Below are 24,317 nucleotides of genomic sequence, written 5' to 3' on the forward strand. Positions count from 1 at the left end.
GTACTTTCCTGAGCTCCAGACCTCTCTGTAGTGATATTTTAATTTGCATCCAGAATACTGAAAAAACCCCCAATAATAATAGGAAGAAGGTGAAAAATAAGAAGAAAGACAAAGGTTTATGACAGGATACAGGGATATTGGTTTTCTTTTCAGCATATTAGAGAGTTGAAAGCTCAGCTGCAAGGCTACAGAACTGCACCTATCATCAAAAATGGCAGTGACAACAACAAGGACAAGGGCATAGATGGGTGTCCCAGAATTTTTCTGTTACCAAGAGATATTGGCAATGATGTTGACTCAAAGTAAAAACTTTCTTCCTCTCTTTCTCTCTCTCTTTATCTTGCTGCACAAGAAGTGAGAATGTAAGAAAATTATTTCAGAAAAAAAGAAAAAAGAAAAGATGAAGAAGAAGGAGTTTCTGGCACAACTTGCTGGTTACACTAAGACTGAAATCAGAAGCAGGAAAGAGGGGAAACGAGAGAATGCATAAAGATGCTGCTTTAAGCCATGTTGTTGGGTAACCGTGGGTTTATCAAATATTGACAAACATGAAATGATTGTAATCAGTCACTGTCAGAAGGGAACAGGTACCCTCCTCTCTTTTACAAATGATCCAATTAAAGGAAACATGTTGGCTATAAAAGTCAAAATCAACAATGCGCTGTACACTGACAGCCCATTCAACATATAAAATCAATAGTGCATTCTTCTTCTAGCCAGCACAAAGCAACAGTAGCAACTTTCCCACCTCTTTAGTCAAATATGACACCGTATCAATCTATCAAAACTTAGTATTTATTGAACACTGACTTCTGAAGAATGCAAAATGTATTGTTCTTTCCTTATTTTATTTCAGTAAAGTTTAACTTAAAGGCATAACACTTGAGAGAGCTCAACTATTTTATTGTGGTTAAATATAGCTATAGCTAGTAGGATAGATAGATCCAAATGTATATTAATACATGCTTCTTGGGAAACAGACTGCATATACATTCTTTGTCTGAATACTCTCAGAATAATACTGTTGACTGTCATAGAAATGCAGATTGGAGGTGGGAAAAACTCGGTTTATGGGACTAAAACTCTTCCTGATGCAGGATTGCAAGATCTTTTTTTTTTTTCTTCTTTGTCTTTTGTTTACATCAAAATTTAGCTGTCTTTTGAAGTGATGTTTGTGTAGAAGAAAACTTTCTTATCCCACATAGATTTCATCAATACGGGAAGACATGATTATTCTGCTGAAATTGAATCTGTGTTTGTCATTCTCCACTGTCCTTGATCCAAGGGAAGAGTATTAAACATGACTGTATGTCAGCACATGGTCAAAACTAAGCCTATTTTTAAGTATAGTCCTGATAAAAATTACCTTCAGTATGTGTTAATTGCTTTCGATCTCTCTGGGTAATTAGCCTTAGTTATAGATCAACTAATATGTTACCTAAACAATTTCTTTACCTCCTCATGTGTTTACATACACTGGTGGCTGTGATGGCTCTGTGTATTTTTGTAGCTATTTTTCCCTTGGTTTTCACTGGGGATTAGGAATTCCCAAAGACATGATTCAGTTAAAATGTTTGACCAATTAAATGAACAAACAAACAAACAAACAAACAAACAAAACTCTCCAAAGCTTTGTTTATGTAGATGTAGTTGTAATTACTTATTTGAACAAAAAGGGTCTGATCTGCAAGCTACCAATATCACTGGAAAAACACTTCAGCTAGGTTCAATCAGACCCTAAGACAACAATCAGACTTTTTATTTTCATTGCTGAAATTCAGAGTTCATAAATTATGCACATCTCTGATATAATGGACATTGCCTAATTTCTCACATTGGCTGCTTGATTGTCATTTTACTTTTAAATCACTAGCTTTCCCAATTACAAAGCAAACCAGTTCATAAAACATTGATGTCTCGAAGAGACCTGCTTGTACCAGTTGAAGAAATGTGTGTCTAATTTTAATACACCACTTTCCCCTTTCCTAAGAGTATGGATAGTACCAACAAAGGCAAGTGAATGACTTTTTCATCCTTTGTTCTCATAAAAGGAAATATTAAGTTGTATCTGTGTCTGTATTAATTTTATATCTTATAAATAAAAATCGCAATTATACTGGGCACTGTTAAAGACAATGTTTTTATAAATCAAAGTTAGCCTGTAGATCTTGAGTAAGATCAAGGTTTGATACTGGTAGTTTCTTCATTTATTAGATTTAAAACAGAAATAGTTTATAATCTAGGCACTCGAAAAACTTAGGAATCAGGTTCAAAACATAAACAAAAGACATGGTTCTTCATAGGGCATGAAATTTAGCAATGGATTTCTCTGGCATAAAATCCCTAAGTTTCCACAGATTCAAGGGAAAACTGGCCAAGCTTCCAGCAGATAAATCTGTTACAGTTTAAAAAATACATAGAAATCATCTGTGGGTCAGGAAGTCCCCATGCCACAAGTTCTTAATTGCTGTGAGAATTTTCAGTGGTAGTATCATGTCTGCTTGCTTCATTTTTATATCCTTCCCTTAGGTATCTGTTTCTTGGGGTCACAGCCTACTTACAAAGCTAGATGGACTTCTCACTGACTCAGTACGGTAACCGACATATTTCCATAGCAGAGGGAAACAAGTGTTAAGCTCAGAAAAATAAGTATTGCTACTCTCAATTTGTTAAAACTGTGCCCAGGAATAGAGAAGGTAAATACTGAAGGTTAGTCAGTAGCTGTTAAAGTTTTTCAGCAGTTTTCATGTCTCACAGATAAAGGCAACAGGTACATTGATAGAATATAGCTGACCTCTCCAAAGTGCTTGATTTCATATTATATAATTATTTCTCTAAAGTTTGCAATATATGAGATTTCCAGGGAATATATAAGATAGACCAAAACCTGTTTTTCATCTTAAGAGAGATCTTTTAAAGGGGAGAACTCAATGAGTACAGTTATTTGCAATATGCTCCTACAGGGCTTGATTCTTCATCCTGTGACATTTGGGTTTGTTTCATTGTTTATTTTTAATATCATTCTAAACAGTGATTACAAATCTTCATTCATAAAATTTATAAATGAAATGAAATTGTGAGACAAGCAGTGTCTGCAGTGAGAATTTTAAAACTTTAATATGAACATTTAAAAATGCAGCATCGAAATGTTTAAGTCCCAGTAAATTGCTTATTTTCAAGTTTGACTTTTGTGGAAAGTGCATCCATACCTCTTGAAGTAATGTACCATATATCAGCATTTACTGGCATGTTTTAACTGCTGCTAGAAAATTAGTATGGGACAGGCTACTCTTCAGAAGTGATCATTTTAAATGATCACAATGCAATTTATGTGATTTAATACACTTCAATGATAAATGCTATGTTAGGAAATCAGGGAAGTAGACCATACCTCCAAGAAGCAAAGACTTATTCTATAAAACAGGGAACCCAGAAGAAAGTTTTAGGGTCCTGGGAGATAATCACTTCAACAAAAGGTCTTCTTGTGATACAGTCAGATGTATCCAACAGTAAATAAACTGTTAGATGTGAATTCTTTCTTTCCATGTGAATGGAAAAAAATTTCTATGAAGTACAGGCAAGACAGTGGCCTGTCTTTTCTGTATAGGATTTTTTAATGGTTAACATTAGAATATGATGTCTACTTTTAGTGTTCATGGTTCAGGGATGCTGAAGTATCAAAAATAGTTCAGAAGTGCCTATACACGCACAAAATAAAAACAGCCAACAGATTGGAAAATGAAATCTACAGTATGACCAACAAGGACTCAACTTATTCAATGGGCTGAAAGAAGAGCAAGGAGGTGACTTACAATAACTTCACACAGGTACTTAAAAATGGAAAATATCTGTGATTTAGTCAAGGGTAAGAGCAGCAAGCAGAGTCTACCTATTTCTGATATGGGTAATATTGTCTTTAGGTCTAAAAAGACCCAAAGGAGTGTACTAATGCTTGCCCTGGGGTTCTCATATCATTGTAGAGATCAGAAAACTGCTGGACTATGCTAGGACTTTCATCTGACCTTTATTTGGAAACCACAGTGTGTGAAGGAGATACTGTACTTCTGAGTATCTCTCTGGGATGGAATGAGGATGCAGACAGGACTCTGCACCTGGATGCAGGGACTCAGAAATGCAGTCAGTCCAGCAAGTAAATGCATGAAACTTTAAAACTATGTCCCATTGAAAATGGTTGATATATTATTACTTAAAAAACTGATGGCGATATCACATTATTATTTTATTTTTGCAGAAATAAATGCCTTGATCTCAGTTTTAAGATAAATTCATTATTTGTGGAGATGAGTGGGAGTCCCCTGTTTACATTGTCTTCAGTAGGCTTTTAACACTCAGATTTCTGCATAAAGATACTGTTTATAAGCAAATACCACACTATAGACAAGTACTTGGCAGGGTCAGAAGGATTTTTTCCTCCTGATACAAAAATTCACGGATGCTTCTCCTCACAGTCTGAATCCCCTCCAAGGGAGAAACAGAGTATTCAGAGAGTCCCTGAAATGAAACTCAACAGCAACGAAGTTACTATTAAGCAGGTATTCTTTATTGCAGCGCTGGGCAGCACTGGGGATTCTCCACCATAAGTGCGCCACCGATTTGGTGGACTTTCAGAGATTATATACTATAAAGTCCAACATATTCACAGGATTTCCGAGAAATCATTTACATAAACATGATATTCCCTGGAACTTATTAACATATGCAAATGTCCGATCCGCATGCGCAGTCGTCTCCCGTGGTGGTCTTCAAGTGGTCTTTGGGGGTCTTCAGATGAAGGCTCGTAGTCTTCTTCACTGTGTTCGCTGATTGACCTTTGCTTCTGCGCAAACTCAGTCCTAGCATCACGTAAACGTTGTCCTTCAAGGCTGTTGTCATTCTTTTGTGACCTCCCATCTTCCATGCATTTGTTCTCCCAAGGCCCAGTTGTCTGAGATGGGATTATCCCGGAGCCCCCTTATATTGCAACCATTCTAACTACTCCCTAAATCACAAAGGCCTTTCTTTTGTTTAGTTAAGTGACTAAGATATTTAAAATGTCCTCCTTGCCCCTAGGCTTTAATTCTTTCAGGAGGCATTTTGAGGCAGTGGCTTTGTCTATCTTGGCTTTAACCCTTTCACTCCAGTGTATCATATAATTTAAAAGCATGTATTTCACAAAAAAAAAGAGGCGAAAACCCCTCAGTCTGAGATTGGCCATGACTGAAAGCATAATATTAAGTAGTACGCAGTGACAGAGAATCCTTTTAGGCACTTCTCTAGCTTGTTGTGCTCAGGTTGAAACAGGGATCAGAGTCCTCATGTTGCAGGGACTCATATACCGATGCTGTTTTAGTCTCTCCTGCCCTTTACCTGTGATGTAGGCTTCCGTAAGGCTGACATATTCAGCCTCATTACCACTGAGTTTTATAAAAGGTGGCTATTTTTTTGGAGGGGAAACTAAAATCTAAAACAAACATGCAAAGAAATTCTGTGAGCTTGGATATACAGAAAATGAGACTGAGATCAAATAGTTTCCTTCTGACTTTTTGTGACTTGTTGTTGTGTGAATGAGAAATGCTCTTTAACATATTGTCTAAAGTGGACAGATTGCAGCAGACGTTGTATATCTGTGTCCTATAGTACGTGGAGGGAAGAGAAGGGAAGGGAAGGGAAGGGAAGGGAAGGGAAGGGAAGGGAAGGGAAGGGAAGGGAAGGGAAGGGAAGGGAAGGGAAGGGAAGGGAAGGGAAGGGAAGGGAAGGGAAGGGAAGGGAAGGGAAGGGAAGGGAAGGGAAGGGAAGGGAAGGGAAGGGAAGAGGGGAGGGGAGGGGAGGGGAGGGGAGGGGAGGGGAGGGGAGGGGAGGGGAGGGGAGGGGAGGGGAGGGGAGGGGAGGGGAGGGGAGGAGGGAGAGGCAAGGCGATATCTGTTTTTCTTCCAACCAGTGCATGTATAAGCACATGGAAGAATCCTATCATGCCCCATAGCGGTATAAAAAAGATCATGATTTGTCTTTGTTTCTGCGTCAGGTAGTTAAGTGCAGCTAACATCAGAATAATGATGCTTTTAATGTCAGATTTCTCTTTAATAGTAACAGCTCTCAAGCTGCACAGAGAGGCTGTGAAGTCTCCATCCCTGGAGATTTTCAAGATCCAATTTTATGTAATCCCTGAGCAGCCTGTTCCATCTTCAGAGCTGACCCTGCTTCAGTCAGGAGGTTGGTGTTCAGACTTCCTAAGGTCACTTCCAACCCCATGGACCTGTGAATCTGGGATCATATGAATGCACAATGACAAGCCTAAGTTAATTAAAGATTGACATTTGGAGGGCTTCTAATGTGCCCACCTGTCTCCATTGATTAGTTAGGGGAGTAAGGACTTTAGGCAAACATCTCCATGAAGGACATACATAGTTTAAATTTTAAGTCAGAATACAGAGCCTAAGATGTGTAGGCTGGACCCCAGCTGTCCTTAATAAATAAACATTCATTGTTCTTTCTTTGTGTATGGAAAACTTCTATCTGTTTTCTCCGGAAAACTTTCATCAAACTTGGTGAAAATTCTGATACTGATACATGGACTCCAGGCCTCCTGACTTCAGCAGCAGCAGCATTAAAATAACTTTGATTGCCCATATTAGCAATTTAGCATTGCTTTGACCTCATCTGGCAGGCAGCAGCTTTACCTTCAATATTGGCTTTAATGCTCTTCTGAGTCATTCACATTTTCTAGGGTCTCATCTATATGTACCTAGATAATCTCTTGATATCATCTCTTCTAGCCTTTACATACAGAAATTTTAGGTATAGCTTAATTGTTGTTTGGTTTGTTTTGCAAAATCTGCCAAATCATACTTCCACATCCGGAAATGTAATAAATCCATGATTAAAGTCTAATCCTAGAATTTAGATGAAAACCAAAGATAGAATTCAGACTCCATAGATTATAGAATTTCAGCTCATTACTCTATGATGAAGGATGTAGCACATTTTTAAGGTTCATTTATTTCTTTATAGAATCATAGAATTGTTAAGGTTGGAAAAGACCCTTAAGATCATCGAGCCCAACCGTTAACCTATCACTGCCAAGTCCACCACTAAACCATGTCCTCGAGCACCACGTCTACCCATCTTTTAAATACCTCCAGGGATGGAGACTCAACCACTTCCCTGGGCAGCCTGTTCCAGTGCCTGACTACCCTTTCAGTGAAGTTTTTCCTAATATCCAACCTAAACTTCCCCTGGCGCAGCTTGGGGCCGTCTCCTCTCGTCCTATCGCTTGTTACTAGGGAGAAGAGACTGACCCCCACCTAGCTACAACCTCCTTTCAGGTAGTTGTAGAGAGCGATAAGGTCTCCCCTCAGCCTCCTCTTCTCCAGGCTAAACAACCCCAGCTCCCTCAGCCGCTCCTCGGAAGATTTGTTCTCTAGACCCTTCACCAGCTTCGTTGCCCTTCTTTGGACACGCTCCAGCACCTCAATGTCCTTCTTGTAGTGAGGGGCCCAAAACTGAACACAGTACTCGAGGTGCGGCTCCTTGGCCCTCCTTTTGTTGATGATATATTTGTAAAAACATTTTTTGTTGTCTTCAACGGCGGTGGCCAGATAGACTGGTGGAGCCACTCCCTACCATCCCTGAGATGAGCACGCCAGATGGAAGCATCAAGAGAAGGAGAGGCTCCCCTACCCTCTTGCCACCAGGCAGAAGGAGGGGTCCTAAGAGACAGAGTGGAATGGAAACAGATCCCTGCTTGGCGCAGCAGGCGAATCCTCTCCCGGTCGACCTCGCCCTCCCAGGTGCCCTTACACAATAGGTATGAGGCTCTGGAACTTGAGGGCCAGGAGGATGAAGATACGGACAGTGATCCATCCAAGGGGTTGACTGGGGGGAACCAGTCAGCCCCACGCATTACAACGGCCACTGGCAAGAAAAAAAGAAGGGTGATTGTCATAGGTGACTCCCTTCTGAGGGGAACAGAGGGCCCGATGTGCCGACAGGACCCATCCCATAGGGAAGTCTGCTGCCTCCCTGGGGCCCGGGTCAGAGACATAACTAGGAAGCTCCCTAGGCTGGTGCAACCGTCCGATTATTACCCACTATTGGTTGTTCAGGTTGGCAGCGATGAGGTAACCGATACAGGTACAAAGATGATCAAAAGGTATTTTAGAGAACTGGGGCAATTACTTGAAGGATCAGGAGCACAGGTAGTGTTTTCCTCCATCCCGTCAGTAGCCGGGAGGCATATGGAAAGGAACAGGAAGACCCATCTCATTAACACGTGGCTCAGAGGCTGGTGCCAGCGGTGGAATTTTGGGTTTTTTAATCATGGGGCAGTTTACATGGCACCAGGCCTGAACTACCCTGAACTTCAGAAGGGCAGACTTTGGCCTGTTTAGGAGTCTGGTTGAGAGAGTCCCTTGGGAGGCAGTCCTGAAGGGCAAAGGAGTCCAGGAAGGCTGGGTGTTGTTATTCAAGAAGGAAGTCTCAAAGGTGCAGGAGCAGACCGTCCCCATGTGCTGCAAGTCGAGCAAGCGGGGGGGAAGACCGGCCTGGCTGAACAGAGAGCTTTGGCTGGAACTCAGGAAAAAAAGGAGAGCTTACCATCTTTGGAAGAAGGGGCAGGCAACTCAGGAGGACTACAAGGATGTTGTGAGGTTATACAGGGAGAAGATTAGAAAGGGAAAGGTCCAGCTAGAACTTAAACTGGCCACTGCAGTTAAGGATAACAAAAAATGTTTTTACAGATATATCAGCAACAAAAGGAGGGCCAGGGAGAATCTCCGTCCTTTATTGGATGTGGAGGGAAAAATTGCCACAAAGGATGAGAAGGCTGAGGTACTTAATGCCTTCTTTGCCTCAGTCTTTAATAGCCAGACTGGTCATCCTCAGGGTTTTCAGGCCCCTGATCTGGGAGACGGAGATAGGGTGCAGAATGAAGCCCCAATAATCAAAGAGGTAACAGTCACCGACCTGCTCCTCCACCTGAATGCTCACAAGTCTATGGGGCCAGATGGGATCCACCCGAGGATACTGAGGGAGCTGGCAGAGGAGCTTGCCAAGCCACTTTCCATCATTTACCAGCAGTCCTGGTCAACCGGGGAGGTCCCAGATGAGTGGAAGCTAGCAAACGTGATGCCCCTCTACAAGAAGGGTTGGAAGGAGGATCCGGGGAACTACAGGCCTGTCAGCCTGACCTCGGTGCCGGGAAAGGTAATGGAACAGATCATCTTGACTGCCATTATGTGGCACGTGTGGGACAATCGGGGGATCAGGCCCAGCCAGCATGGGTTCATGAAGGGAAGATCCTGCTTGACCAACCTGGTCTCCTTCTATGACAAGGTGACCCGCTTAGTGGATGAGGGGAAGGCTGTGGATGTTGTCTACCTGGACTTTAGTAAGGCCTTTGACACCGTCTCCCACAGCATTCTCCTGGAGAAGCTGGCTGCTCACGGCTTGGATAAGTGCACTCTCCGCTGGGTTAAAAAATGGCTGGATGGCCGAGCCCAGAGAGTGGTGGTGAATGGAATCAAATCCAGTTGGCGGCCGGTCACGAGTGGTGTTCCCCAGGGCTCAGTGTTGGGGCCGGTCCTGTTCAACATCTTCATTGATGATCTGGATGAGGGGATTGAGTGCACCCTCAGGAAGTTTGCAGACGACACCAAGTTGGGTGGAAGTGTCGATCTGCTGGAGGGTAGGAAGGCCCTGCAGAGGGACCTGGACAGGCTGGATCGTTGGGCCAGGGCCAACTGTATGAGATTCAACAAGGCTAAGTGCCGGGTCCTGCACTTGGGTCACAACAACCCCATGCAACACTACAGGCTTGGGGAGGAGTGGCTGGAGAGCTGCCTGGCGGAAAAGGACCTGGGGGTGTTGGTTGACAGTTGCCTGAACATGAGCCAGCAGTATGCTCAGGTGGCCAAGAGGGCCAATGGCATCCTGGCTTGTATCAGGAATAGTGTGGCCAGCAGGACCAGGGAGGTGATAGTGCCCCTGTACTCGGCACTGGTGAGGCCGCACCTCGAGTACTGTGTTCAGTTTTGGGCCCCTCACTACAAGAAGGACATTGAGGTGCTGGAGTGTGTCCAAAGAAGGGCAACGAAGTTGGTGAAGGGTCTAGAGAACAAGTCTTATGAGGAGCGGCTGAGGGAGCTGGGGTTGTTTAGTCTGGAGAAGAGGAGGCTGAGGGGAGACCTTATTGCTCTCTACAGCTACCTGAAAGGAGGTTGTAGCGAGGTGGGGGTCGGTCTCTTCTCCCTAGTAACAAGGGATAGGACGAGAGGAAACGGCCTCAAGCTGTGCCAGGGGAAGTTTAGGTTGGATATTAGGAAAAACTTCTTCACTGAAAGGATAGTCAGGCACTGGACCAGGCTGCCCAGGGAAGTGGTTGAGTCTCCATCCCTGGAGGTATTTAAAGAATTGTAGACGTGGTGCTCGAGGACATGGTTTAGTGGTGGACTTGGCAGTGATAGGTTAACGGTTGGGCTCGATGATCTTAAGGGTCTTTTCCAACCTTAATGATTCTATGATTCTATGATTCTGTGTCCCTCTTGCACTCCCTGATATTCCTCAGTCTTTCTACTTCTTCTTTCGTCTCTGCCACCAGGCTGTACTGTTATGTTCATTCTCTGTATCAGTCTGAACAATTCTCTACCTTTGGTGTTCCTACTTTCAGTATGTTTATAAATAGCTGTTTGATATTCTGTTTTTTCTTTTCTCTCACCTAAGCTTACATATACAAAAACAATTTTCTCAACAATAAGAAAAGTCAAACTCTAAAACAGATTGTCACATGACATTGTGAGTTGTCTACCAGATTTTTAAAGATGTTAAATAAACACCTGTTGAGATCAGTGGTGAGTTAATCCATATTTTAGGATAGAGGGATAAACCTTATGTTCCCTGAAATTGTTTAGCTGTTTTTGTTTTTTCCAACAGCACAGGCCCCACATGGTGACTAGTCTACTAACCTAATACAAACTAAAGTCCAGAGAAAAACTCTCTTCAATTATTTTCCTTTTGCATCACTCTGTATTTCATCCTGATGCTTCTTTTCTCTTCACGCTTCTTTTCTCTTCTCACTTCTTCTGCTGATTGAATGTTATCTTCTCTGGGATTAATAAAGATACACTCCAAAGCTTATCTTTAATAGAAATCATATTTATAATAATAATTTAAGAGTTTTCTTCTGGGAAGAGAAAAGAATTAAAAAGCAGAGAAAGAAGGAGTTTTAAATAATAAATAGGAGAGTGGGAAAATGCTGATATTTCACTTTAACCTCTAACCTGGAAGAACAGATTCAATGAACTGTTTAATTAGTTATTATTTGTTCAATGTTCTGTAATCAGCAAAGCAATATAAATGTAAGGACAAAAACTAAGATGATCAGGAGTAGCAGAAACCATTTTTACTGCTCTAGCTCCAAGGTCCATTTGGTCTCTGGGCCAGGACTACCAAGAAGAGTGACAATTAATGATAATTGCTATTCTGGATTTGGAGATGTCAGTGTTTGTCCATTAAGGCCTATAACTGGGAAGAAATTCTTTCTGATAAAGTTTTTTATTTCTCTGGAATTAACTTAGTGCTAATAAAGATGACACAGTGGCAGGTTTTAAATTTCAAAAAAGATAATTGATGTGTAAATGCCTGAACAAAAGGGTTAATTCTCGAGACACTCTTATGAGGAAGGTGATTGCCAGACTTTCTTAATATATTTCAAAATTAAAGCACCTCATTTCACCAGTTCCCCTTTGAAAAGGTAGGTTTCAGTGTTGGTGAAATGAAGCAGGATTTTCAAAATTTTCTGATTACGTTGATGTTAACTCCAGACAGCTATTCAGTTACCTGCTACAATAGCAAACCAAGCCTTTTTCTCCTTGTTATCACCACTGGTTCTATTAACAATTACTGATTTTAGTGGGAACTCTTGGTGTGTAGTATCTAAAGAGGTGAACAGTCTGCTTTGAATAAGCAAGCATTTCATGCACATTGAATTTGAGCCTGAAATTAAATTTGAGCTAAGATACAGCAAAGGTTAAGAAGGATTGTGAGTAGCCAGGAAAGGAGTTGAAGAATGAAATTAGGAAAAAAACAACACAATAGAAAAGCTAAGAAAAAACATGGGTAGATTTAGGACCTAACTGCTTATTTAAGCCATTGCTGCTCATCATTTGACCAGATATAGCTCTCAGTTAATTGCTTGCTCATAGGTCATTGCAACTGTGAGATGACCCTTAGTAGCTTAAAACTCTTTTACTTAAACTAACTTGCAGTTCTTGAATGTGAGGGTGGGCTGAGAAAGTAAGCACTGGCCACTGTGATGGCTCAGCTGTCATATATTATCTCCTTGCACCTGGATCAAGTATTTAACACGATTAGGGAAGGAAAGTGTGTTTGTGTGTGTGCATGTGCATGTGCGTCTGTGCACACACACCTAGCATTAATCCCACAGATGAACTCTGATCAGTAAACATGAGAAGCTGGATGGCTTTAAGTGTGTGATTTTAATCTACAAATCAAGGGAGTATTTTCTTGGTTACATATGTACATTCACAGTTAATTACAAGTAATAAAGAAGTGGGCTTGTTGTTTGGGGGGCACAATTTTTACCCCAAGCGTGTGGCTGGGGCTGCTTTAGTTTGGTTAAGAGGTGTTTGCACACATTTTGCATGGCTTAGACTACAGACAAATATACATGGATCTCAGGGGCCTAGAGAGACAGAAAAATGTCTTTTCTAACCTATTCTTGGACATACTTGCAGGAGCAGCTGCTGTATTTGCCTTTGTTTATTCTGTCTCCACATTAATTACCTTAGACTGAGAGAAAAGTTTCCTCACCTCTTAGTCTCTGGTTATTTAGTTGGTTAAATCAATGATCTTCTCTTTGATGCCTGTCCCTCTAGAGAGCAGCTTTTTTATTGTACTTAGAATTACTGTCACGGTTGGGCTCATACCAGAGTTGCATTGTTGAGGGAAGATACATACATACATACATATAGAGATATGTAAGTATTTTTTTCTCCTTTCTCTCATTCTTTGTAATAGAACCATAGAATCATAGAATGGTTTGGGTTGGAAGGGACCTTTAAACGTCCCTTTAAAGGTCCATCTAGTTCCAAACCTCCTGCCATAGGCAGGGACATCTTCCACTAGATCAGGTTGCTCAAAGCCCCATCCAACCCTTCTTAAATGAATTGTTTAAGAATTCATTTCCTACCTGACTGATCTGATGGCCTTCTGCAATGGAGTGACTTCATTGGTGGAAGGGTTTGGTCTGTGGCTGGAAAATTTAGGGCTCTGTTTATACTAAGGTTGGAGGCACTCTGCAATGCTCAGGTCTATAGAAGTTGTGAATCTTGGCCATGACACTTTGGTGCTATCTTCTGTTGTGGGCTCTGTACTTGAGAAATACTGAGAATATCTGGGTAAACACTCAGTCTGTAGAAAATACACTCTTTTCAGTGTTTGTGTGTGTGAAAGGTGATGAGGTAGATAGCCAAACCTGCTTTTAACATCACCAAATTCATTATTGGATCTTGTCTTTGCCTTTGAGTCACCTACAGTTCTACAGACAGGTTAGTATTAATGAAACATGAAGCATACATGCTGTTCTTTCATTTTTTATATATCTAAAGGGACAAATATAAGCTCAGCTTCAGAATCCATTATTCTAGAACTGAATAAAAATGAGTATATAAGAACAGCCATACTGGCTAAAAACACAAGGCCAGAAAAGCCAGTATGTTCCCTACCAGAATGACTGGTCAGGGATGCATGGGAAAGAATATAACAAAATATAGACAAGAACACACCTTCATTTAATCTCTAAATCAGCAGTTTATGAGCTGCCTGTGATCAAGTTTGCTTTTCAACCATCATAATTAATTCGTGCTGATGGAATTCTGTTTTCAGCAGTTTATATAATCTGGTTTATGGTGGTGAGGGAAGAAGGGATAATGGCTTTTATTTATTATCATGATTTCTACAACAGTTGAGTCTCAGTCAGTCCCATAATTTATTTTTCCATTGATACAAAACATACGTGTTTGGTTTGGTTTCAAACAGATGGTTTGACAATTCTTTGAGCTTTTCCTCTTGCTGTTTGGCCAACCCTTCACTTACTGAAGTCAGTGAAAGGATATTATAGATGTCTAATTTAGGCATTATGGCTGCTGCTTTACACTGACTATAAAGAAGCCCAAAGCCCAGCTATCCTTAAAAGTAGGCAGAGTCACTTAGTACTCTTATGACTGTTCCCGTTTGAAGATGCCATTATAGCCACTACTGAGTCAGTGGTTAAACCTAGATTCCCTCTTAATCAGGCTTAATTTACGCACAGGAGTAATCTCACTGCAGGTGATGAACATGCCTTTGCATACCTGTTGGAAGCCAGGGTAGAGTTGTAGTAAGTAATATTTTAGGAAAAATTTAAAAAAAAAAAAAAAAGCTTTATTTTCTTATTCACTGCCTGCTGGATACAAGGCCATTTAACAGCTATGGCCTAAATCCTAAACTGTTGTCAGTCCATCAGTCTAGCATACATGTGTCCAGGCCTGTCCCATGCAGAGCCCCCTGTCTTTGAATCTCTGCAAGTTTGTGAGAACCTATCTATAGCAATCAGGTCTCACATAGTTAGGCTGTGAGCTTGGCTTGTTCATTTTCCTGCTCAAGTGCATTTCTCTCTCCATGCCACAGGAAAAAGAAATGCATTTTTCATAAAGGGGCAAATATGTTGGTAAACTGACAAGTTTTAGGGAAGGAATACAGAGAAACATCTGAGCCTAATGTCATTTTTAAAAGGCTTTGAAATCAACACAGCAGCTTCTTATAAGAAAGAAAAAAGTTGAACCATTATGGGGATCTCAGAAATCCAACAGATACAGCATGGGATGTGCTGCAGTGTTGGATCTTAAACTAATTATCACAGGTCCTAAGACCTCATACCTGTGAGTTGGAAAAATGAAGAGGACAGGTATACTGGATAACAAGGGCTTTTATACACCACCATAACAGTGCAGTCTCATTGACAAGATATTTGAGAAAATACTAAATACATATTTATCCATCCTTTGTATGGGCAAATAATTAGATTGGATAGATAATCAGATTGTTAAGTGCAGTGCAATAATATTTTCTGCAAGGAATGGTAGAAAGGAGAGACAAAGTAAGAAAAAGCTAACTCCTAAAAGATGAACCCAGGGGACAGACTGAGATTATTTTGTTAAGTGCTATGCTGAACATTACTGTAGTCTTCTTGTAGCAAACAAACAAGTAAAATGCAGGCAGGCATTGCTTTTAGAAACCCAGATAAACCCTGAACATGCCTAGTTTATTTCATACCAGTCCTTAAATTTGCTATACAGGTTTTAAAATACAATTTATGTTTTTAAATGCAGTTATTAAAAATAAATCTGTGGTAATCTCAGGTTCAGGTTCCTTTTCTGTACATAACATTTTCTGAGGAGAGGGAGGATGTAGTAGGTAGTGTCCTGAAGTAATCCTGGCATGAATAAAATGTTTTTAGCGCACAGCCACTGCTTTGGCTAAGTAGAAATGCTTTCTAATGTTGGGTGAGGCATGTTGTCTGGTGGCTTATGTATTATTTTAATGTATTTACATATTTACTGATGAAGGAATAGTTGAAGGCATGGATACAAATATATTCACACACACAAACCAATATGAAAAAAAAAGGAAAAAAAAAGTTTAAGTATACCACACAAACATACCACATACACAGTATGGAATACAAGTAAAATATATTCCACAGTAGGGAAACTGGACCAGTGCAGGCCATTTGTTTTTCATTTTCCCATTAATTTTAATTATGGAATTCAAATGTATTATGCTTGCTTTAAAATTTTATGTCATGAATGCATGCCAAGAGCTTTGCAAAAGCACATTTCAAACAATTCAATTTCCAATATCTGTACCTAACAAGCTACAGAGGAACTGGGACCATATCCTACCCAGGTTTAAATTATTAATATATTTTTCATAATTCTCCATTATCCTTCTTGGAAAACAACACATTTCAAGTATTCCCAAGTGATTTTTTTGCCTTACAGATTCTGTTTTTACTTCCAAGTCTTACTTTTTCCCTGTTTCAGAAGTCTCTTTTTGCTGCTGACATTGACTGAGGACATTATTCACATATTTGTATATTGAAAGTGGATTATCTCCCTGAAGCCGATAACCATCTTGTTTTTCCTTTTCTCACTTCTACACATACATGCAAACAGGAGTGGACAAAAATCAGAATGTACATTTACCTACCCACACATGCATACCCTAAGCGTGAGCCAACACATGCAACGCACACCTGAGGATGCACCTACATGGTAATTCATACAAGTTACACAAACATGCTGGAAAGCTTCAACCCCTACAAAGCCACACTTGCATGTTCCTGAGCACCCACCTCTGTTACATTGGCTGTAATAATATAAACAGAAAATGCAAATTCATACATACCCTTAATCACACAGACGAAGGGCCTCATTTGCATACCCTTCATAATTCAATTTAATTTTTTTTTTGTCAAGAGTTGTGAATGCTTCATGTTTGCTTTAATCAGAATGTTGACATTTACACTGAAGCCAATTTCTCTTTTTCTATTCCATGTTTTGTTTAACCACGACAAGTGACAGAAAACTGGAGGGAACAGACTTTTTAAATTGGCTCTTTGCCCAGAATGCATCATTTCTCTTGTAGTTGTTTCCTTACCACCCACCCCCTTCGTGCTAGGCATTGCAAAAAGAAATGTGAAAACATACTCTGCGAACACAGGAGTGAGGTGTTAGTGCTTTTAGATAAAGATTTGTGTTGTATTTTAAAACTAGATTGCTGCACAGTTTCAAGCTATTAGCAGGAACCTATTACACAATCACTTTGGGTCCTTGGAGAGATATGCTTAGTGTATTTCAGTAATTCAAGGCAAATAGAAAACCTACGTGTGAAAATATTTAATGGCAAAGGCACCAAATGCTCAAGGCTGCTGGAGGAAGGAGGCATGCTTTCTGTTAACTCTTTCCTTGTGTTTTTCAATGCAACAGCTTCTGCTACTCTCCCCAAAACTCTCAATAGGGCTACAGTCCTTTGTGGATGTAGGAGACTATTGATGCTGAGCAAATTTTTTCTGACTTCTGCTGTAGCCTGTGTGCATGTAGCTATCTGCTCACTTACCCATAGCACCTTGGTCTGCTGTTAATGTTTCTCAGCATTCAGATGTTTCAAGGCTCATACTGAAGGGAAGAAAACAAAATTTGTCTTTATCAGAAAAATGAAAGACAAAGAAATTAAATAACTTTAACATCCACCATGCCCCCCTGACCCAATCCAATGGTAAATTCAAACCTGGAAGCCAAGTTTCCTGGTTGTAACTGCTATGGGTTTACCCATTGCCCAACACTTTAAGTTATCTATGGCATTGCAATACCATTCAAAACATATCCAGGGCAACTCAAAGGCTGTAGTACCAGGTCCTTTTCACCATATGACAACAGTCTTGATATTAGCAAGAGAATTTCTGGAAGATAAACAGAATTTACCACAAATACTTTTGCTTCTTTTTTTGTTTTTGTTTTTCTTTTTTCTTTTTTCCAGAATGAAAATGGAGCAACTAGACAGCTCCACATAAGAAGTCCTTCCCAAACTGGAATTTGTGTCAGACACCTTGCATAGACCTTGCAGAGAGCTTGCACTGGACTGATTTGCACAAGCCACCAAATATGAAGGATTCCACGATTGCTATAGCAGTGGTAAAAAGAACAGACTTTTTTGAAGATGCAGAATCCAAATCAGTAAAATCCCTATTTCAAGGTGAGATCAGATCCTGCCATGAACCATACCAAAAACCTCAGTCCTGAGGCACTGTTTCTGCCTACAACGTATTGTAATGGGATCCCAATATACCAGGTACAAAACAGGAATACAGCACATAGGCGACATTTGAAATGGCAGAGAAAAGGAGTAAGATATAAGGTGGAAGCTTCTCCATAATGTGGCTAAGCAATTGATGGAAGAGTTCTCAGTGCTGTGAACATCACTTCCTATTTACTGTGAGTATAAAAGGTGTTGAGCATACATAGCCCTCTGTATCACAATTGTCTGAGTGCCAGATGTATCTATTTTCCCTTGCTAAAACTTATATATATGAATTTAGATTAAAAATATACATATGATTTTTTAAAAATCTGTTTATTGAATTTTTCTGTAACAACCTTTACATATAAAAAGATAATGTACCTGACAGATTATGACAGAGCTAGTAGAAAAAAACAGACTACGGGAAAACATGCTGTGTGTTAATCAAAGGAAACACCTGAAACTGACAAAATAATAAGAGCTAAAGCAAGAAAATAAATATGAACCAAAACTAACAACAACCAGGAAACATGGGACCAAAGTGATCTTGCTTACATTAAGTGTGAGTTGGGAGAATACACAGCAATTATTCAATATCTATCCATTATATTTGTTTGCATTTGTAGTATATCCATCTGTGAGCTATGTACAATAAACTCAACATTTGCTTCTGGGCCAGGATTTTGCATGTGCTTAGGCAGAGCTGTGAGAGTTTAGATAGCTCAGGAGTTGAACCAGAGAGAATTAAATACCTGATCACTCTGTCTGTCCATCTGTCTGTCTGCCTACGTTAGCCTAACTGTTGGGCTCATATGCTGAGTAGCTGTCGTGGTTTAACCCCAGCCGGCAACTAAGCATCACACAGCCGCTCGCTCACTTCCCCCCTGGTGGAATGGGGGAGAGAATTGGAAGAGTAAAAGTGAGAAAACTCATGGGTTGGGATAAAGACAGTTTAATAGGTAAAGCAAAAGCCACACACGCAAGCAAAGCAAAACAAGGAATTCATTCACTACTTCCCATCGGCAGGCAGGTGTTCAGCCACCTCCAGGAAAGCAGGGCTCCATCACACGTAATGGTTACTTAGGAAGACAAACGCCATCACTCCGAACTTCCCCCCCTTCCTTCTTCTTCCCCCAGCTTATATACTGAGCATGACGTCATATGGTATGGAATAGCCCTTTGGCCAGTCTGGGTCAGCTGTCCTGGCTGTGCTCCCTCCCAGCTTCCTGTGCACCTGGCAGAGCATGGGAAGCTGAAAAGTCCTTTACTAGTGTAAGCACTACTTAGCAACAACCAAAACATCCGTGTGTTATCAACATTATTCTCATCCTAAATCCAAAACACAGCACTATACCAGCTACTAAGAAGAAAATTAACTCTGTCCCAGCTGAAACCAGGACAGTAGCATTCTGCTCTAAAAAAGAGTAGTGTTTGATCTTGAAAGGGAAGTTAAATTCAGGAGAGGGACTAGGGCTCCAGAATAATTATCTGGGGGCATATATGGCCTAGAAAGATGTAGGTGCATACATTTACATACTTAACTCTCTTTTTCCTGGACCTGGTGCACAGGGTCAAACTTTGAGTGAGGAGGAGTTATACTGTATGACCAATGTAATTAACCAGCATCAAGCACTGATAATGAATCATTCATAAGGTCATTCAGACTAATAACTTGAATGTTTTTTTGGTAGAAAAACAATAAATTAAAACATTTATAATCTGATCACACGCTTTTCACAAAGGTGAAGAAAACCTACAATTAAAACAAACGTTTCCAGATAAACAGAATCACAGAATTACAGACTGGTTGAGGTTGTAAGGGACCTCTGGAAGTCAACTGGTCCAATTTTCCTGCTCAAGCAGGGCCACCTACAGCAGGCTGCCCAAGACCATGCCTAGATGACTTTTGAATATCTCCAAGGCTGGAGACTCCACTACCTCCCTGTGCTACTTGTGCCCATGCTCAGTCACCCTCACAATAAAGAAGTGTTTCCTGATGTTCAGAGGGAACCTCCTGAATTTCAGTTTGTGCCCATTGACTCTTGTCCTGTCACTGGACACCACCGGCTCTGTCCTCTTTACACTTTCCCTTCAGGTGTTTATATACATTAATGAGATCCCCCACTGAGCCTTCTCTTCTCTAGGCTAAACAGTCCCAGCTCTCTCAGCCTTTCCTCATAGGAAAGATGCTCCAGTCCCTTGATCATCCTTGTGGCCCTTTGTTGGACTCTGTCCAGTATGTCCATGTCTCTCTTGTACTGGGGAGCCCAGAAGTGGACACAATACTTCAGGTGTGACCTCACCAGTGCTGAGCAGAGGGGAAGGATCTCCTCCCTCAACCTGCTGGAAATACTTTGCCTAATGCAGCCCAGGATACATTTAGCCTTCTTAGCAGCAAGGGCGTATTGGTGGCTTATGTTCAACTTGGTGTCCACCAGGACCCCCAGGGCCTTTTCTGCCAAGCTGCTTTCCAGTTGGGTTGCCCCCAGCATATATTGGTGTATGGGGTTGTTCCTCCCCAGGTGCAAGACTTGGCACTTCCCCTTGTTGAACTTCATGAGGTTCCTGTCAGCCCATTTCTCCAGCCTGTCGCATTCCCTCTGGATAGCAGCACAACCCTCTGGTGTATCAGCCACTTCTCCCAGTTTTGTCATCAGCAAACTTGCTGAGGGTACACTCTGCACCATCATCCAGACAACTGGATGCTCACACACCTTTGAACTGTTCTATGACAAGAAGGGAAGAAATGTGTACACTGGTTCACGTGGTTGAATTCTCACGGTGAAACCCAGTAACCATACTCAAGATCTTTCTTTTTTCTGTATGAATGTCATAAATATTAGGCTGCAGATCATGTCCGTGAGCTCCTTGGCCTAGTGGATAATTTTATATGATGTAATGAAAAATTGAACAGATGATTGAACAGGAGGGATGGATCCAGGGTTAGAATATTTGTAGGGTTATAACAATAAATCAAAAAAGGTGTAAAAGTTATTTTATTTGGTAAACAGAGGCAGAGACACACAATTACTTGCCATTCTGGGCAGAGCAGTGAGAAGCAGATAAACTGTTCCTCCCAGATTAGAAATAGGTGTGTGCCATTCATTTATCAGGCTTTATTCGCAAGCGTATATGTGGTCATATGCCAGGAAAGAGAAGTTTAAGTTCGTTCAGGCAAAAGGGAAGCTGAATACTTCTTCTGCAGTTCAGGTAAGACCTGGAGCTGCCAGGCTGTTACAATGGGAGGGACCTCTGTTCTGAAACAAAGTAGTCTTTGATTTTTAAAAGAATAACCTAAATTCAGGAAAGGGATTAAGGCTCTTGGAAGCCCAGAATAATGTCCAGTATGCCTCAGGGTGATACGGAACTCATCCTCTCTTCTTAGCAGCACCTATGGGATGCAGGGTCCTACCAGTCAGCACTGCATGCACTGAATTTCCTAGCTGACCCACTGACTACAGGCAGCTGTTAAGTCTTGTCAGCTGCAGAAGTGAGGCCCGACATCTAACTCCCCTTGTGGACTTGGTTTGAAATAAGTATTTTTCCATTCAGGAACTCTTTTCAGAAGGGCAACTGCTCCTTCCATATGAAAACTTATAAATCTCATCAAGAGAGTTGTATAACAAGCTAAAAAATCGTCAGGCCCTCAAAGGTCTTACACATTTGTCCCTCTCTTTTGTTTCAAGGGTTCAGCTTATTTCATGTAATTAATTTCTGGAAAGTTGCCCATTAATTAATTAGATAAATAAATATTGGGAAATATCTCTTTCCCCTTAGATATTTAGTGTTGCAGCTCTCATGAACAGCAATACTGTTTATGAGAAAATTGAGAAGATATGAAATATTTCTCGTTTGTTATCATTAATTCAGTATGGGTTTTCATGAGAGACACTAGCAGTTTATCCCAATCCCTTGGGCAAGCATGTGGTAACATGCCCATGGGATACAGAATGTAGTCGCTCACAGACAGGCAAGCACACATCTAGTATATTAGATGCCCAAAATTCCAGATGGGAAAATATTTTTCCTGGAAACTTGACTCACTTGGAGATACAAAACTTCTGTAAGCCAAAAAATGCTTCTGTTGTCAATTTCCACTCCCGCCCCTTGCATATATTTAAGGAGGAGGATTAGAAAACAATCATAGTAAAGGAGATGCAAGTCTTGAATCTCTCACTTGGCGCATGGAGATCTTACACTGACAGAAGCTTTCCAAAAGGAGTACAGCAGCAGTTTTCAGTAAATGAGAAAGCTTCAGTTTCATAGGCACACACAAATGATTGCACAGAATGGGCAGTTTAGTAACATCACATCCCATTAAATGAGCTTCTGTAACTGACCACATATGTATTCTTGGCCTGTCATGGCTATGCTATAAAATATATGAGCTTAATCCTGTTTCACTGAAATTTTGGCTGAAATATTGTGCCTAGAATTTGGAGTATACTGAGAACATGCACAGTATGTTATAGCAGCTCAGCTAATGGAGAAAATTTGTGAAGTTGTCATACTTTAACATGTTTGATTGGTGCTCATCTTCAGAGATGAGAAATTGTCTTTATCCATGAGTTTTGCAAAACGTGGGACTGCAGTTGCTTATTCTAATGTAAAAGAGTAATGAGTTACATGCACAGGAGACTGCATGAAATACCAAGTCTTGGTGACATTATTTTCTAGCCTTTCAGAATCTGCCCAGCCCTTCACATTTGCTTGTGACCTAAAAATTAGCACAAATGGTGTCATTTTTCAACCTGTTCCCACCGTTGCCTGGGGTTACCTCTAGAATGTCAAGGCCTTATTCCCCCTGGCCCTGCAATTTGTGTCATCAGTGACATCCATGCAAAGGGAAATCCATCAATTTCTTAGTGAACAACTCAGTACAGTCACCAAGACATTTCAACTTAATTCTCTGATATAATTTTCTTGCTGGCATAATAGGAAAAGGTAAGTGGGGAGATGTAGCCAAAGCCATAGATTGGTACCCACTCCCTCTGTCTTTATAGGGTGCAGGCTGTCTTTCAGGATTTCTCAAACTTTCCCTTCTTCTAGAACTTGCCAATCCTAAACAGCAAAAGCAACAGCTAAAGAGATTCAGGTCTATTTGCTCTCATTTTGCATGCCTCTTCATCCACACATGTTAGGCCACTGTAGTGCTCTCTAGCTAGAAATGTAAGTTGTAAAGAGAGTAAGAGAAGCTTGTCCATGGAAACCAAGAGAAAAAGTTATAAATAACTTTTTATTATCTTAAGTTCTGTGTGTGGGCGTGATTCTTCAACCTTGACCTTGGTTTAAATAAAAATAAATAAGCAGAGACTTATTATGTACCATCTATAATGCTTATACAGTGCATGAAAGTAAATTTGAAAGGGAGTGAAGGAGACTATAACAATGCAGAGCAGCTGAACAAATATATAACAATTCCTTGAATGAATGATTGGATGATACCTAATAGCAGGGAGTTTGCAATAGTACAAGATTATCCTCTGATAATTCTTCAGTTCTGACTGTGGCTGCCTGATAATCCCCAAAGCTTCTAATCTGCAGGATCTGAATCCATAAAGAATGACAAAAAAACTTTACAATCAATTATAGTTACTGCCACAGAGCCATTAGTGAGCAGGTGAAACAAGTATGACTTTTTTAACTTCAAAGTCATGTCAGAAGGAAAAAAAATATACATCCAAACCCTCAATCCTCTTGGAATTTAAAATAAAATTGTGGCAGTTTTTAATCTAAAGTTTATTGCTTTTCAAATTCAGAAGATATAGTTTTCTTTTTTTTCCTGGGCTTTGTTTCTTTTTGTCAGACAATCATATTAACTCTAAACCTGCAACCAGAATCTGTTCATTTAACTGAAGGATGGATGAATGAATTCTGGCAAGATGGTGGGCAGCAGGGGGAGAGAGGGGCTTTGCCCCATGTTTTCAAACCCCATCCAAAGTCATTTGCCTCAGTCACTTTTCCCAAACTCAAATTTAATCTTGCAAACCTTTCCTTGAGCTGATTGTTTTGCAGAATATTCCTTCATTTATCTTACCTGCTTTCTTCTCCATGAAATGAATGGCCTTTCTTTTCTTGTTTTTGCTTTCATGATCTATGTTTGACCACATTAAGGTAGCATGCTCCTCATGAGGCTCTGACACTGCAGACCATGCATGAATAAAAATAATTGCTATGTGCGAGGAAATTTCACTAAGTTTCACAAGCGACAAGAAAAGCCACTGTGAATGACGAAATTATGTTAAGTAATGATATTAAAGACACTGTGAAAAAAAAGTCAGGTGAAAATATCCATTCAGATTGGATCACATCAAGTAGTTTCTGATATAAACATAAGGACACTAGTGAGAGATGCAGACTCAGCTAAAAATGTGATGAACAGACTGGTCGCAAATCCTTTATAGATTTCATGAACTCTGGCTTTTGGTGACTTATAAGCAAGTGGATCTGGTCTCAGGTTATAA

Source organism: Nipponia nippon, unplaced genomic scaffold (genome assembly GCF_047370975.1).
Source record: "Nipponia nippon isolate SJK-2023a ecotype South Korea unplaced genomic scaffold, ASM4737097v1 scaffold_29, whole genome shotgun sequence".
In the NCBI taxonomy this organism is placed as follows: Eukaryota; Metazoa; Chordata; class Aves; order Pelecaniformes; family Threskiornithidae; genus Nipponia; species Nipponia nippon.